The sequence below is a fragment of the Dermochelys coriacea genome, chromosome 5, assembly GCF_009764565.3.
Source record: "Dermochelys coriacea isolate rDerCor1 chromosome 5, rDerCor1.pri.v4, whole genome shotgun sequence".
Taxonomy (NCBI): domain Eukaryota; kingdom Metazoa; phylum Chordata; order Testudines; family Dermochelyidae; genus Dermochelys; species Dermochelys coriacea.
The window spans coordinates 130,522,798-130,535,493 of record NC_050072.1 but is presented as its reverse complement, the minus strand read 5'-3'; the positions used below and the strand labels follow the sequence as shown (position 1 = coordinate 130,535,493).

The 12,696-nt window shown below is 43.7% G+C and overlaps 1 long non-coding RNA gene across 2 annotated transcripts in view; it reads right to left on the bottom strand.

Moving 5' to 3' along the window:
- The window catches only part of LOC119855928, a 54,554-nt gene that overhangs the window by 29,382 nt on the left and 12,476 nt on the right, over positions 1 to 12,696 (bottom strand). The window lies entirely within an intron of this gene.

The window sequence follows — 12,696 nt, the reverse complement described above, 5'->3', positions numbered from 1 at the left end:
GAAAGCTTATGCTCTAATAAATTGTTAGTCTCTAAGGTGCCACAAGTACTCCTTTTCTTTTTGTTCTGTTAAAGTACACCTTCCAACTGACACAGATCAGTACTCCTCCCTTCTTGCACAGAGGAAAGATGCTACAGTGATAAATCACAAATGGGTATGAGAAACTAAGAATTAAAAAAAAACCTAAAACCCCATGACTCCTAAGGGTGATATTATAATGATATGAAATGGATGCATCAGAAATAGACTACACCTCCTGAAAATGAATATGTGTTAAAGAAATAAGTGCTCTTGGCAGCAAATGAAGCCTGCACAGTGTAATACAAGGGAGCGCTAATACCTCAGTAATTGAGTCAGGAGAAGATAAGCATTTCAGTGCCAAGAGCATGTTCAACCCTCTCTGCTTCAGGAATGTGATTCTTCTGAAATATGCTCATTTGAGTTCTCTTATCAATTCATGCACTTTTCAGTGGTACCCACCATTTTGATCAGGCACCACTCAATAGCCCTGATTCAGCAAAGTACTTCAGTGCATGAGTAGTCCCACAGAAGTCAAAGAGACTGCTCAAATGCTTAAAAGTTAAACATGCATTCAATCGGGTCTTCAAGCAACCCCATTGACTTAAATGATGGAAGGGAATATTCAGCCTGGGTAAAGGAACCACCTAATACATCTAGGACAGTGGTTCTTAACTTGGGGTGCACGCACCCCTTGGGGGTGCGAGATGCCCTTTCTGGGGGAGTGAGACATGCGAGATATTTTTAGAAGGTAAATCATCGAAAACACAAATTAAGCACAGCACGTAAGTACAACTACTTTGTTTAATCAAATCTATGTATTTATTAACATACATTTTTAATGATTACTGTAATATACAAAAATATATCTAGGTTTAAAGAACTGACCTACTTCAATGATTTTTTGATAAGGGGTGCGAGAACATATTTTGAGAACCAAAGGGCTGTAGGCTGCAGTAATGGTTAAGATAACTGATCTAGAATGTTCAAAGGTATTTGGATACCTAACTCCCACTGAAATGAGCCAAGAGTGCAGGCTACACCTACTGAATGGGGGACTATATCCTGGAAAGCAGTGACTTTGAAAAGGATTTAAGGATCATAGTGGACAAAACTCAACATGAGCTCCAGTGCAATGCTGTGGGGGGAAAAAAAAGGCTAATGAGATCCTTGGATGTATAAACAGGAGCATAGGGAATAAGAATATGGAGGGATTTTGCCTCTGTGTATGGCAGTGGGGAGACTAATATTGCATTCAGTTCTGCTGTCCTCATATTTAAAAGGATGTTGAAAAATTGGAAAGGGTGAGGCGAACCACCACAAAAGTGATTCAATGGCTGGAGAAAATGCTTAATAATGAGAGAGACTTCAGGAATTCAATTTCTTTAGCATGTCAGAAAAGAAGAAGATCAAGAGATGACTTGATTATGGTGTGCAAGTACCTTCACTGGAGAAAATACAGGACAAAAAACTCTTTAATGTAGCAGAGAAAGCAATGACAAGACCCAATGGCTGGAAGTTAAAACCAGACCAATTCTAATTAGAACTTGGCACAAGTTTTGCTGAACAATGAGGCTGGTTAACCACTGGAACAAAGGATTAAGGGAAGAGGTGGAATCTCCATCTTTTGGAGTCTCCAGGCCAAGACTGGATGCCTTTCTAGAAGATGCTTTAGCCAAACGCAAAAGCTATTGCGCTCAATACTGGGGTAACTGGATAAAATTCTCTGGCTTGCGTTATTCAGGAGGTCAGACTAGGTGATCCCTTCTGGTTTAAGAAAAAACAAACAAACAAAACTATGAATTGGCCTAATGAGTATGGGTCACACATTTCTTCCCAAAATTCAGTGAAACTACAGTTTAATAAATGTGATTTGAGTTCATGTAAAATCTGTGAAACTGTGAGACTGCAGGATTGCGTGAGGGTGGAATTATTTCTAAATCCCTCTGGTGACACACTCTGCCAGGAATTTATATAGGTGGCAAAATAACTGTAAACAAACATTTATATGTATAGCTATAACAGATTTCACTGTACAGAAACATTTTAAAGAGGTACTGGGAGTTTATGGGAGCTAACAAAGGATTTCAGGGACTGGCATTCCATGCCCACCTGTTGTATGTATTTCTACTCAAACCAGAATCAATACAACAGTAACAGCAAAACTTATTTTTCCCCCCAACATTTCCAATGAACTGCATTTCTGAAATGGGACACGGCTACAGTACAATCTCTAATTTACACAGTTCAAAGTCATACCAGCTGACTGTCTGCTTCCCAAATCCTAGTCTATTTATAGTAAACAAACGAGACAATAAGTGTAGTCATCCCACATATTCCAGGTGCAGAGGTGAACATTTTCAGCATAAACAAACTCAAATAGTTCAGTGGTTAAGTTGTCTTAGTTTTCCAAAATCCGTACACTGGGCTAATGCCAGTGACTATGCCAAATTCCAGCTAGGGCAATTATATCCTGTCAATCTAATTCTGCATGCAGTTTCAGCTGAATACAGAATTTTTATCTTACATCTCCTGTTGTCAACTTTCACGTAGGATTACTAGAGTGAGGTAGCAGCGTAACAAGGGTCTATCTCAGAGGTGGCTGCATTTCACTGGTGGGTGAAGTGATTTATATAGCTACAGATGGATATAGATCTTGTCTATCTCCAAAGTTACACTGGTTTAATTAAAGGTGTTCTTTTAATATTTTCTATGTGTGTTTGCCATGTGATCTAGAGGAAAAAAAAATCTCTGAATTAGAAGGAACCTTTGCTCTGTTAGTGTTCAAATACTGTGCCAGCGAGTTAGTTCAAGTGTGTAACACTAACTTTATTTTTGTCAATCCAGTGTGTGCGTTTCCGTGGAAACAGGAACCGACAGAAGAACACTGGCTCTTAGTTTTTGGTTTGCTCTTGTCTCCATGGAAACAGTGGTCTCATTGGTGAAATAAGGATAAGGATTTTTAAATAATGACTTTCTGAAAGCTTCCCTCTACTTAATTGTGCCTTTGTGATCTTTATTGTCACAGAAAGAAATGCAACAAATTACAATCTGAGAGCTTCAAGCCCATTTATTTCCCAATTAATACAAACAGCAGGTCTATCAAGCTCCTTCCCCAATCAGACTATACTGTGGCACTCTTGGGACTATCCCCAAGAATTACCTAATTCATTTTTTAATCTCTTCTTTACAACACGATTAGGAACAACACCAGTGTTTTACATTTTAAATACAGGCAGCACTCTGGCCTGCAGTCTGTACCTTGTTGTTTTTTGTTCCGCTATTTGCCAAGTCTGGTCCAGCTGCTTCATCCTAAACAATCTCCGAAATGATACACCGCTAGCTCCTGCACTGTTCTCTTTTAAAGTCAGTCTTCGGGCTGCTCAAAATGCTAGTGACATTATTTTGCTGGGTACTGCTAGTGTCTGTAGGGGTTAACATTCAAAGGTGCACAATTAGAACACTAGGGAGTGTTGTGGTGGCTGTTTCACTTCCATTGAAAGATTCACGTGAGCAAGGGCCATTCTGTTGAGGCAACTCCAGATAAATAAAACCCATAGCTAAGAATTACCTAGCCAAAAATGCACAGCAGGAATTAGTTGAGTCATACAGATTTAGCTGCTAAAATGCTTCTGAATCCAGGGGACTAATAGAATGAGAGCTCCTCTTCTTCATATTGTTTTATAACTCGGTGGTAGCTATCAGACAGCCTTCACCAGCCACCCCCTTTTTAATGGGCATCCATGAATTCAATGAGTTTAAAGTATTTTATATCCATAAATGACTGACTACTATGATTTATTGTGGTAATGTGGTAATTAGCAAGACAGTTACTCCGCTCCTGTGAAGGCTAGGCTGATTGGGGAAGCAGCCACAGCTGGGGCCATGCCCCAATCAGGCCACAACTGGCATTACAAAAGGGCTGTGAGCCAGGAGCTGAGTGAATCTCTCTCTAGCTCTGGACAGAGAGAAGGACCTGGCTGCCTGGGAGAGAAGGGTATGTGAGTAGGAGTAGTGCTGGGGAAAGGCAAGAGGGAGGTGGGGAGCTCCAGCCTAGTAACTCTCCAGGCTTCAGGCCTTGTGCAAGGCCTAAGAAGTACTGGGGCTTCAGAGGTGCATCCTGGGAATAGGCAGAGGCAGCTGGTCCTAACCCCTTGCCAATGATGAATAGCCATGACAGACTGCAGTTTGCCCCAGTGAGCGGGGACTAGATGATGACTGGCAGTAGTTCACTGAGGTGAGGTGGGATAGAGGGTTGGGGTTCCCTGGGAGGGGAGACCAGAGTGTGGGGGTACTGCAGGGGCAGAACCCGAGGTAAAGGGCACCGGGGGTCTGAGAGGGACATGGGGATGGGGGGGCAGACTGAGGCAGGTGAGCCACTTGCCTGCAGAGGGCACTCTGTATGCTGGAAAAAAGCTAACTCCCAAGATGACCAGCAGGAGGCGCCACACTAGTGAGGCTTCGCTACAGGTAGGCACTTAGAGAACCCATTCAGGACCCATTGTGCTAGGCCCTGCATGAAAACAGACGAAAGATGGTCCAAGCATAAGATGCAGACAGACATGGGGGAGCACAAGGTAACAGGTTCCATACATGTGGCTGGGGAGAGAAAGGGCAAAATGAAGTTAAATAGCTGCAACGGACCTTTCAGGGCAGGATATATCTTATTCTATAGCTGAAATTCTGGGCTGTGCATTTGGAAGCTGGGTAAGGGTGGCTCTATGTATTACATTACAGTTACTAACTGCCCAAATCAATGTCAATTTTTCTTCTTTACTAAACACAAAAGCAAGCCTGGCTCACTAGAGATGCCAGTGTAAAGTCAGAGCAGACAAATTAAGAGTGCTATTGTGGGAACACTGAAAGTGCCAGTAGCCTCATAGTCAATACCGGATTAAAGAATGTTGAGCCCTGGGCTCTATGGAAAAAAGCTCCCCCACCCCACCCCCACCACCCTCCTTAAGTGTTCTCCTCTGAGTTTTCAGCTCCCTCCCAGGAGTCCCCCTACTCTTGCATGGTCTGATCCCCCTGGCATCTGGAGGAGCACCAAGAGGGGACCCAGCTGCCTAGGGCACAAACCTGCCTATGCATCCCCTAGGGCACTGAAGCTGAGCACTGTTGTGACCCCATGTGCCAGGCTGCAAAGCAACACACTGAAGTTGTCCGGCCCACCCCCCAGCATAAGTCATGACACGGGGTGGCTGGACCAAACCTGGTTGTGGCCCAAATAGGGGGACCATTCCAAGAGGCAGAAAAACTGGGTACTGCCCCACCAGCTTGACCCTCCTCTTCTGCTTGCAAGTGCCCCCCCACCGCCTGACCCTCCTATTCCCCTATCAGCAGCCTCCAATCAGCCTGAGCCCCTGGCCAATGGGCTCCTACAGCCACTCCCCTCCCAGAAGCCTCAGCCCAGGGAGCCCCCCTACCATCCCCTCCCATGAGTTTCTGCCTCCTCCACCCGGGTCCCCACTCCGTACCCCTCTCTGCTGGCGAGCCTCGGGTTTGTCCTGTTTTCTGGGGCCATGAGGAGCCTCAGCTGCCCTGTTTACACGTTGAGGTACTGGCATGCAGAGTGGGAATCTGGTGCTTTGCCAGCAGCACTCTCAGCACCCATGTGACCTGCACTCCGTAGGAGAAGTAGCCACTGGTGCCTCCTGCACTTGCGCACAGCAACAGATACCAGTTGCAACATCCCAGGGTTTTTTCCCCACTTGTAACTTACAAATAACTTTAAGTTACACATGAAAAAATCCCTGGCACTTTGGAACTGGCAAGGCAGGTGGACAAAACAGCCAGGCTAGTAAAAAAACTGACCAGGTGGCAACCCTAGTCCCAAACCTGGTCATGATTACCCCAAGATTGGGTGTCCTGTGCATTTGCACAGAGTGCACATGGATTAATCCAGTCCTGCTCATGCCCTGAAGCCAGCTTGAAAGTTATGATTCATCAAGTGCTTCCTAGTTCTTTCAAGGTGTTCTTGATGCTTTTTCTTTGGTGCCTCCCGCAGTTTTAGCCCAAACTATTGGTCTCCTCCTTTACAGACCATTGGGAGGTATAATCTGAATTTGAGTCAACAGAACTATGCTTTTTGAAGATCTTTATTCTTATTTGTATAGAGTAGCCTCCCCTGGAGACCTGAGTCAGAATCAAGGCCCATGGAACTGAGCACAGTACAGAAAACACATTTAAAAAAACACTGTCAGCTCTTTGGGGAAAAGGACTAAATCTAAATTAAGACAAGACACAGCAAGAGGGTCTCAGAGCATTGGAAGAGATGGAACAAAAAGGAACGTGTGGTTACACAAACTTGCCAACTTATGTTAACGAGGCCAAACAACACTCCACCACCACCTACTATAAAAGAACACAAAGACAACTCCATGCCACAATCTATCCCCAGGAATTTGGGGAAGGATTTGATGATATCCTTAAACAACTCCAAGAGAACTCTACAAACTCATCCCCCATAAACCCACCCCAGGGACCTTTTACATGCATCCCAAGATATACAAACAAGGGAACCCAGGCAAGCCCATCATATATGACCACAGCACTCTTATTGGAGGAATATTGGGACTCATGGAAATCATCCTCAAAGCACTCAAAGGGCCAGCTTCCTCCTCCACCAACTCTGCACCATTAACAACCTCTCTCGCCACCATGGATGTCACTTCCCTATATACAATGATAGCATAGCTGCCTACCTCATATATTTACAAGCCAACGCACAAGCTTCAGATATCCACCCCAAATATCGCCAAACTCATCCATTTCATTGACATCCGTAACAGTTTAACATTCAACAAACACTTTGGCCAAACCATGGAAACAGCCATGGGTACTAGGATGGCCCCAATATGCCAATCACTTCATGGGCCACCTTGAAGAAGAATTTCTGGACAAATGCACCATGAAACCAGTGATATACCGGAGATACATAAATTACATTTTCATCCTCTGGACAGATGACAAACTCCCACATAGAATTTCATGGATGGGTGATGGTTGTTGAAATTATGATGGAAATCTCTCGGAACACTCCTGTGCCAGCATTAACTTACCAGATACTATGCTCTGTCTAAACAATGGAACCCTTCAGACAACTATACACAAGAAACCCATGGATCACTTCACCTACCTTCATAGATCCAGTAACCACCCCAAACACACCAAGAAATCTGTTATTTACAGCCAGGCACTGAGCTGCCACAGAATATGTTCCAAGGAGAAAGTCTGGGGTATACCTTAACACACTCAGAACCACCTTCACCAAACAAGAACACTCCACCACAGAAGTAGATCTCATCATGGAAGGGCCACCCTAAGAGAACCTGCTTCAGTACAGAAATAAACCTCCTCCAACCACACACCTCTATTGTCACCTACCACCTCACACTGGAACCCATATGGAGTATCATCAAAAAACTACACACTACATTCAGTGGGGACCCCTGAAAGAAATCTTTCCTGAATCCCCTTTTGGCTTTCAAACAATTCCCATCCTCTTCAAACTCATCATCAGAAGTAAGCTCCCCAGAGACCAAGACACACCAAAGCAAAGTGGCACTAGGCCTTGCCAGAACAGATGCAAAACCTGCAGATATATCTCCACTGCTACAGTGATCAACACCCACCCACCCCGCCCACCCACAAACAATCTTTCAAGATCTATGGATCCTAGACATCCCTATCCCAACATGTGGTGTACCTCTTCCAGTGTACTAAAAGCCCCAACAGCTATTAAGGTGAAACCAGACAGTCACTACGCTCTCAAATGAACTCACACAGGAAAATGATAAAAGACAAGAACACCCTATCACCTGTGGGTGAACTCTGTTCACAAAGCAAGCATTCTGCATCTGACCTCTCAGTTCGCATCCTCAAAGGAAACCTACATAATCCTTTCAAAAGATGAACTTGGGAACTTAAATTCATAACTCTGCTAAACACTCAAAATCATGGACTGAACAGAGATTTATGGCTTATTACAACAAACAACCCAGCCCCCCCATCCTCTTATGACTGGAGTGGAGGTAACAGGCTACTTCACCTTGAATGGTCCCTGGGAATGTGTTAATTAATTACTTATGCTAAACAATTTGTTCCACTTTATATTTAGCTGTGACACTCTGAATTAGTTTCCCAGACCTGAAGGAGAGCTTTGTGTAAGCTCAAGAGCTTCTCTCTCTCACCAACAAACGTTGTCCAATAAAAGATATTACCTTACCCACCTTGTCTCTAATATCTTGGGACCAACCTGGTTACAACAACACTGCATACAAGCTTGCCGGTTAGCAACTTTCAAGTCGAAGCAATTGCTTTTTAGACTATAAATAAGCCAGAAATGTTAAGGATTTCAGAAAACTGTATTAGCCATCAGATTAGCCATAGCCAGCCAGCCAATTCTTTTTTGAACCCAGTTACACTTTCCGCCTTCACAACTTCCTCTGGCAATGAGTTCAACAGATTGAATGTGCATTTTGTTTTAAAACTGCTGCCTATTAATTGTTGGGTGACTCCAGGTTCTTGCGTCATGTGAAGGGGTAAATAATGCTCACTTAGTCACGGTCTCCACCCCGTCATGATTTTGTAGATCTCTCTCATATCCCCCTTAATCGTCCCTTTCCCAAGCTGAACAGTCCCAGTCTTTTTAATCTCCCCTCACAGGGCAGCTGTTCCATCCCCATCATTTTTGTTGCCCTTCTCTGAACCTTTTCCAAATTCCAATATATCTTTGTTGAGATGGGGCAACCAAAACTACACACAGTATTCAAGGTGTGGGTGTACCATGGATTTATATAGTGGCATTTTAATATTATCTATCCTTTTCTTAATGGTTCTGAGCATTCTATTAGCTTTTCTGATGGCCGTTGCACATTGAATGGATGTTTTCAAAGAATTATCCACAATGACTCCAATATCACTTCCTGGAGTGGTAACAGCTAATTTCGATCCCATAATTTTATATGTATCGTTGGGATTATGTTTCCCAATGTGCATTACTGTGTATTTACACACACATTGAATTTCATCTGGCATTTTGTTACCCAATCACTCAGTTTAGTGAGATTCCTTTGTAACTCTTCACTGTCAGCTTTGGACTTAACTATCTTGAATAATTTTGTATTGTCTGAAAACTTCGCCACCTCACTGTTTTTTCCTTTTTCCAGATCATTTCTGAATATGTTGACCAGCACTGGTCCCAGTACAGATCCTTGGGGAATCCCACTATTTACCTCTCTCCATTGTGAAAACTAACTTTGTTTCCTATCTTTTAACCAGTTACTGATCCATGAGAAGACCTTCCCTATTATCCCATGACTGCTTACTTTGTAGTGGTCTGCTTTGCAGGGTTGTGACTTTATGGGTTGAGGAAAAGTTTTGCTTAAGGTACAAGGAATCAAAAACAAGTTAGGAGTTCTATTGCAGTAATGGGGTTTATAAAGCATATATAAATTCAGCTACAAATCACATGCCATAATATCATAGGTTTTGGCAAATCAGTCTGCTCTCATCATTCAGATACATTGATAACACAATCATCATAAAAGGTGCAAAAAGAAAAGGAGTACTTGTGGCACCTTAGAGACTAACAAATTTATTTGAGCATAAGCTTTCGTGAGCTACAGCTCACTTCATCGGATGCATCCGATGAAGTGAGCTGTAGCTCACGAAAGCTTATGCTCAAATAAATTTGTTAGTCTCTAAGGTGCCACAAGTACTCCTTTTCTTTTTGCAAATACAGACTAACACGGCTGCTACTCTGAAACCTATCATAAAAGGTGGTACTTTAAGCTCAGAAGCCTCCCTCTAATGTTAGCTTCCTTATCATATATTGTAAGATCCAAGACAGCTGCTATATAGTTGGGACAGCCATTTACTCATCTACTTGGAGAGTAAAAAACCCCCACCAACTAATTTATTTCATTATTTACATGTTCTAGAAATCACAGCCTGGGAACCAGAACTTTCAGACCAGCTGGACAGAGACAGTGGAACTCAGTCTTGCAAGAGGCAAGAATGACTGTGCTCCTCACCACATTCAAAACAAAACATCTCACCTTTTTGCTTTGGCTTCCCCTCCAGAAGACACTCAGATATTGTGATGGTGTGGTCTGTACAAGTAGCTACACACACATTCCCACCCCAGATAGTCAAGATTGCATCAGTAATATCACTGTGATCATGGTAACTCTCTCCGCATTCAGGATCTGATCTAGCTCCCACTGAGGGAGAGTCTTGGAGAGTCATTCAATGGATCGGGCCATTAGAGTGCAATGGGGAATGTGCAGGAGAGGAGAGAAGGTACTGTAAATCATTATACAGAAGTCTTAGCTGGAACTCATAGTGAGACATCTGCAAAAGCCTACACAAAAAGTCCCCAGGAGAGAAATAAGTAACCAAACCCCCCGTACTGGTTTCTTAAGCAAAGAAGGATGGAGGGAACAGGAAGAAAGGATGGAAAGCAAGCAAAGTAAGCAGCTGATACCAGATGTTGGCCTGCATTTTTTAGCAGAGCCATCACTCTGCTGGAGATACTGCAAAAAGCTCATATATATGTTAAACAGGCTGGTGGAATACAAGTTGGATGGATGCAAAGACGTACTAGAATACAGTTATATAACTAGCCCAACAGCATGTAGTACATACAGTCACATAATGGTGAAAAGATTAATGGAGCTTAGCAATAGAGTCAGGATTGCACTATTTCTGTTACTTAGCAACAACATGTAGGTAAGGATGCAACAAACCCATGGATACAGACACAGTACTTTGAAACTGTTAAGGTAAACTGCAATGACAGAGGATTCATCTAAAGGGCCCAGAGTGCTATAATATATAGTCACCTGCCAGGTACTTGGCAAATTCCATGTGTGTGTGAAGTGACCTGTCCCTTTAGTACTAACGATGGACAACAGTTCACTGCTGCATACTCTCAGGGTATGTCTACACTGCAGTCAGACACCCAGGGCTGGCCTGTGCCAGCTGACTGAGGCTCGTGGGACCTGGGCAAAAGAGTTGTTTAATTGCAGTGTACACGTTCGGGGTCAGGTGGCAACCTAAGTTCTGGGACCATCCCACCTTGCAAGGTCCTAGAGCCTGGGCTCCAGCCCAAGACTGAATGCCGACACCACAATTAAACAGCAACTTGGCCCGAGCCAGCCGGCAAAGGCCAACCATAGGTTTTTAATTGCAATGTAGACATACCCTAAGGCATACCTGGCAGGCTAAAGGACGAGCCTGCCCCGATCTCCATTTACCTCCAACAGAAACTGCAAATTGAAATAGTTTAATGACATCTCAGAAGGAGATCTGCCAGTGCACACTTACCAAGGAGTCTTTCCCTGCCCCATTACAAGAGATGTTGCTCCCTTACTGAGTTTTAGTGCAACTGCAGCTTGGTGCCCTTCTGACCCTCAGGAAGCAAGCAAGGACCGCAAGCGGCATTACAGGAGTCATTCAAACTGACTCCCTTCCCTTCCTCTGCCTTGCATGACCTCATTTTACATAGTTACCAATACTTCCCTGGTACTTGATTTTACAGCAGATTCAAGCACCTGTCGGATTTTAGACTTCTGCGTTTCATGGTCACCCTGGTAGAAAAATCTAGTTGTTTTCCTGTGGGTAGCATCTGGCTCAGATGTTGTTTTTCGTAAATACACAGATTGTTTGGGAAATTTCTTCTGATTTGTAGATTATGCTGGGAACAGAGAGGCAAGTTCCCCTCCCCACAATACTTCCTCCAGATTGGAGTGAAATTGGAATTTAGTTTTAGGACAAATTTTTGAGGAAGCCTCTCTGTTTCTGATCAAACCTGATTCTGCATTGGCTACCTCCCCCTCCCCCTCACTGATTCAGGGCATCCGTTTTTATACTCAGGATAATATGTCCGGATATTAGCCATATCACAGAAGGCAGTACAAACATTTATGCTCAGCACCGCAATTTTCCTGGTGCTTCTATCATGCACCTTTCTCTCTGTCTCAGAGTTATGTCTCCAAGAAGTATCTTCAGGGTTTTATGTCTAACACCACTTTTCTGTGTCTCACCAGATTCTGTCACTTTAAATTACTCAGGAAGATTAAAAATGTTTCCTTCTGCCTCTTCTATCCTCAAAGCAATGGCTAAAAAACAAAAAACAAGAACAACCCATATCACTTAATTCAGGTTAAAAAGAAAAAGCTCTTTGTAACTCTTCCTCCCACAGCCAGCAGTGAAATAAGACTCCACACATCCTTCCAAAATTCACACGTTTTGGGATCACACCTATTCAGGGGTTGGCATTCAGGCTAATGGCCATAGTAAAGAACACTTTGGGGAAGGGAATAGATTCTGGCACTGGGCTTTGGGCTCATCTCCAGGGGCAATCTACCTGGGACAGGCAAAGGTGAATCCTCCCCCTTTTGGGGAAGAAAAAGGAAATACAGCAGCTAGCCAGCTGTTGCTCAGCACTTTGGTCTGCTTGCCAGCCTCTGACAGGTCAGCACTGCCACAAACACACACAACCAGAAGAAAACACAACTGTACATGATTCAGCAATGTACCCTTCGTAGCTGTGGGAAGGATGTAACAAGACAACCTGCCGCTTACTTTGCCCTGTTGACCTCTTGTCTTGTTGGTCACAGAGCTCCCACCGAACCCCTGTCCAATGGCCATAGGCATCTGGCTGTATGGCAA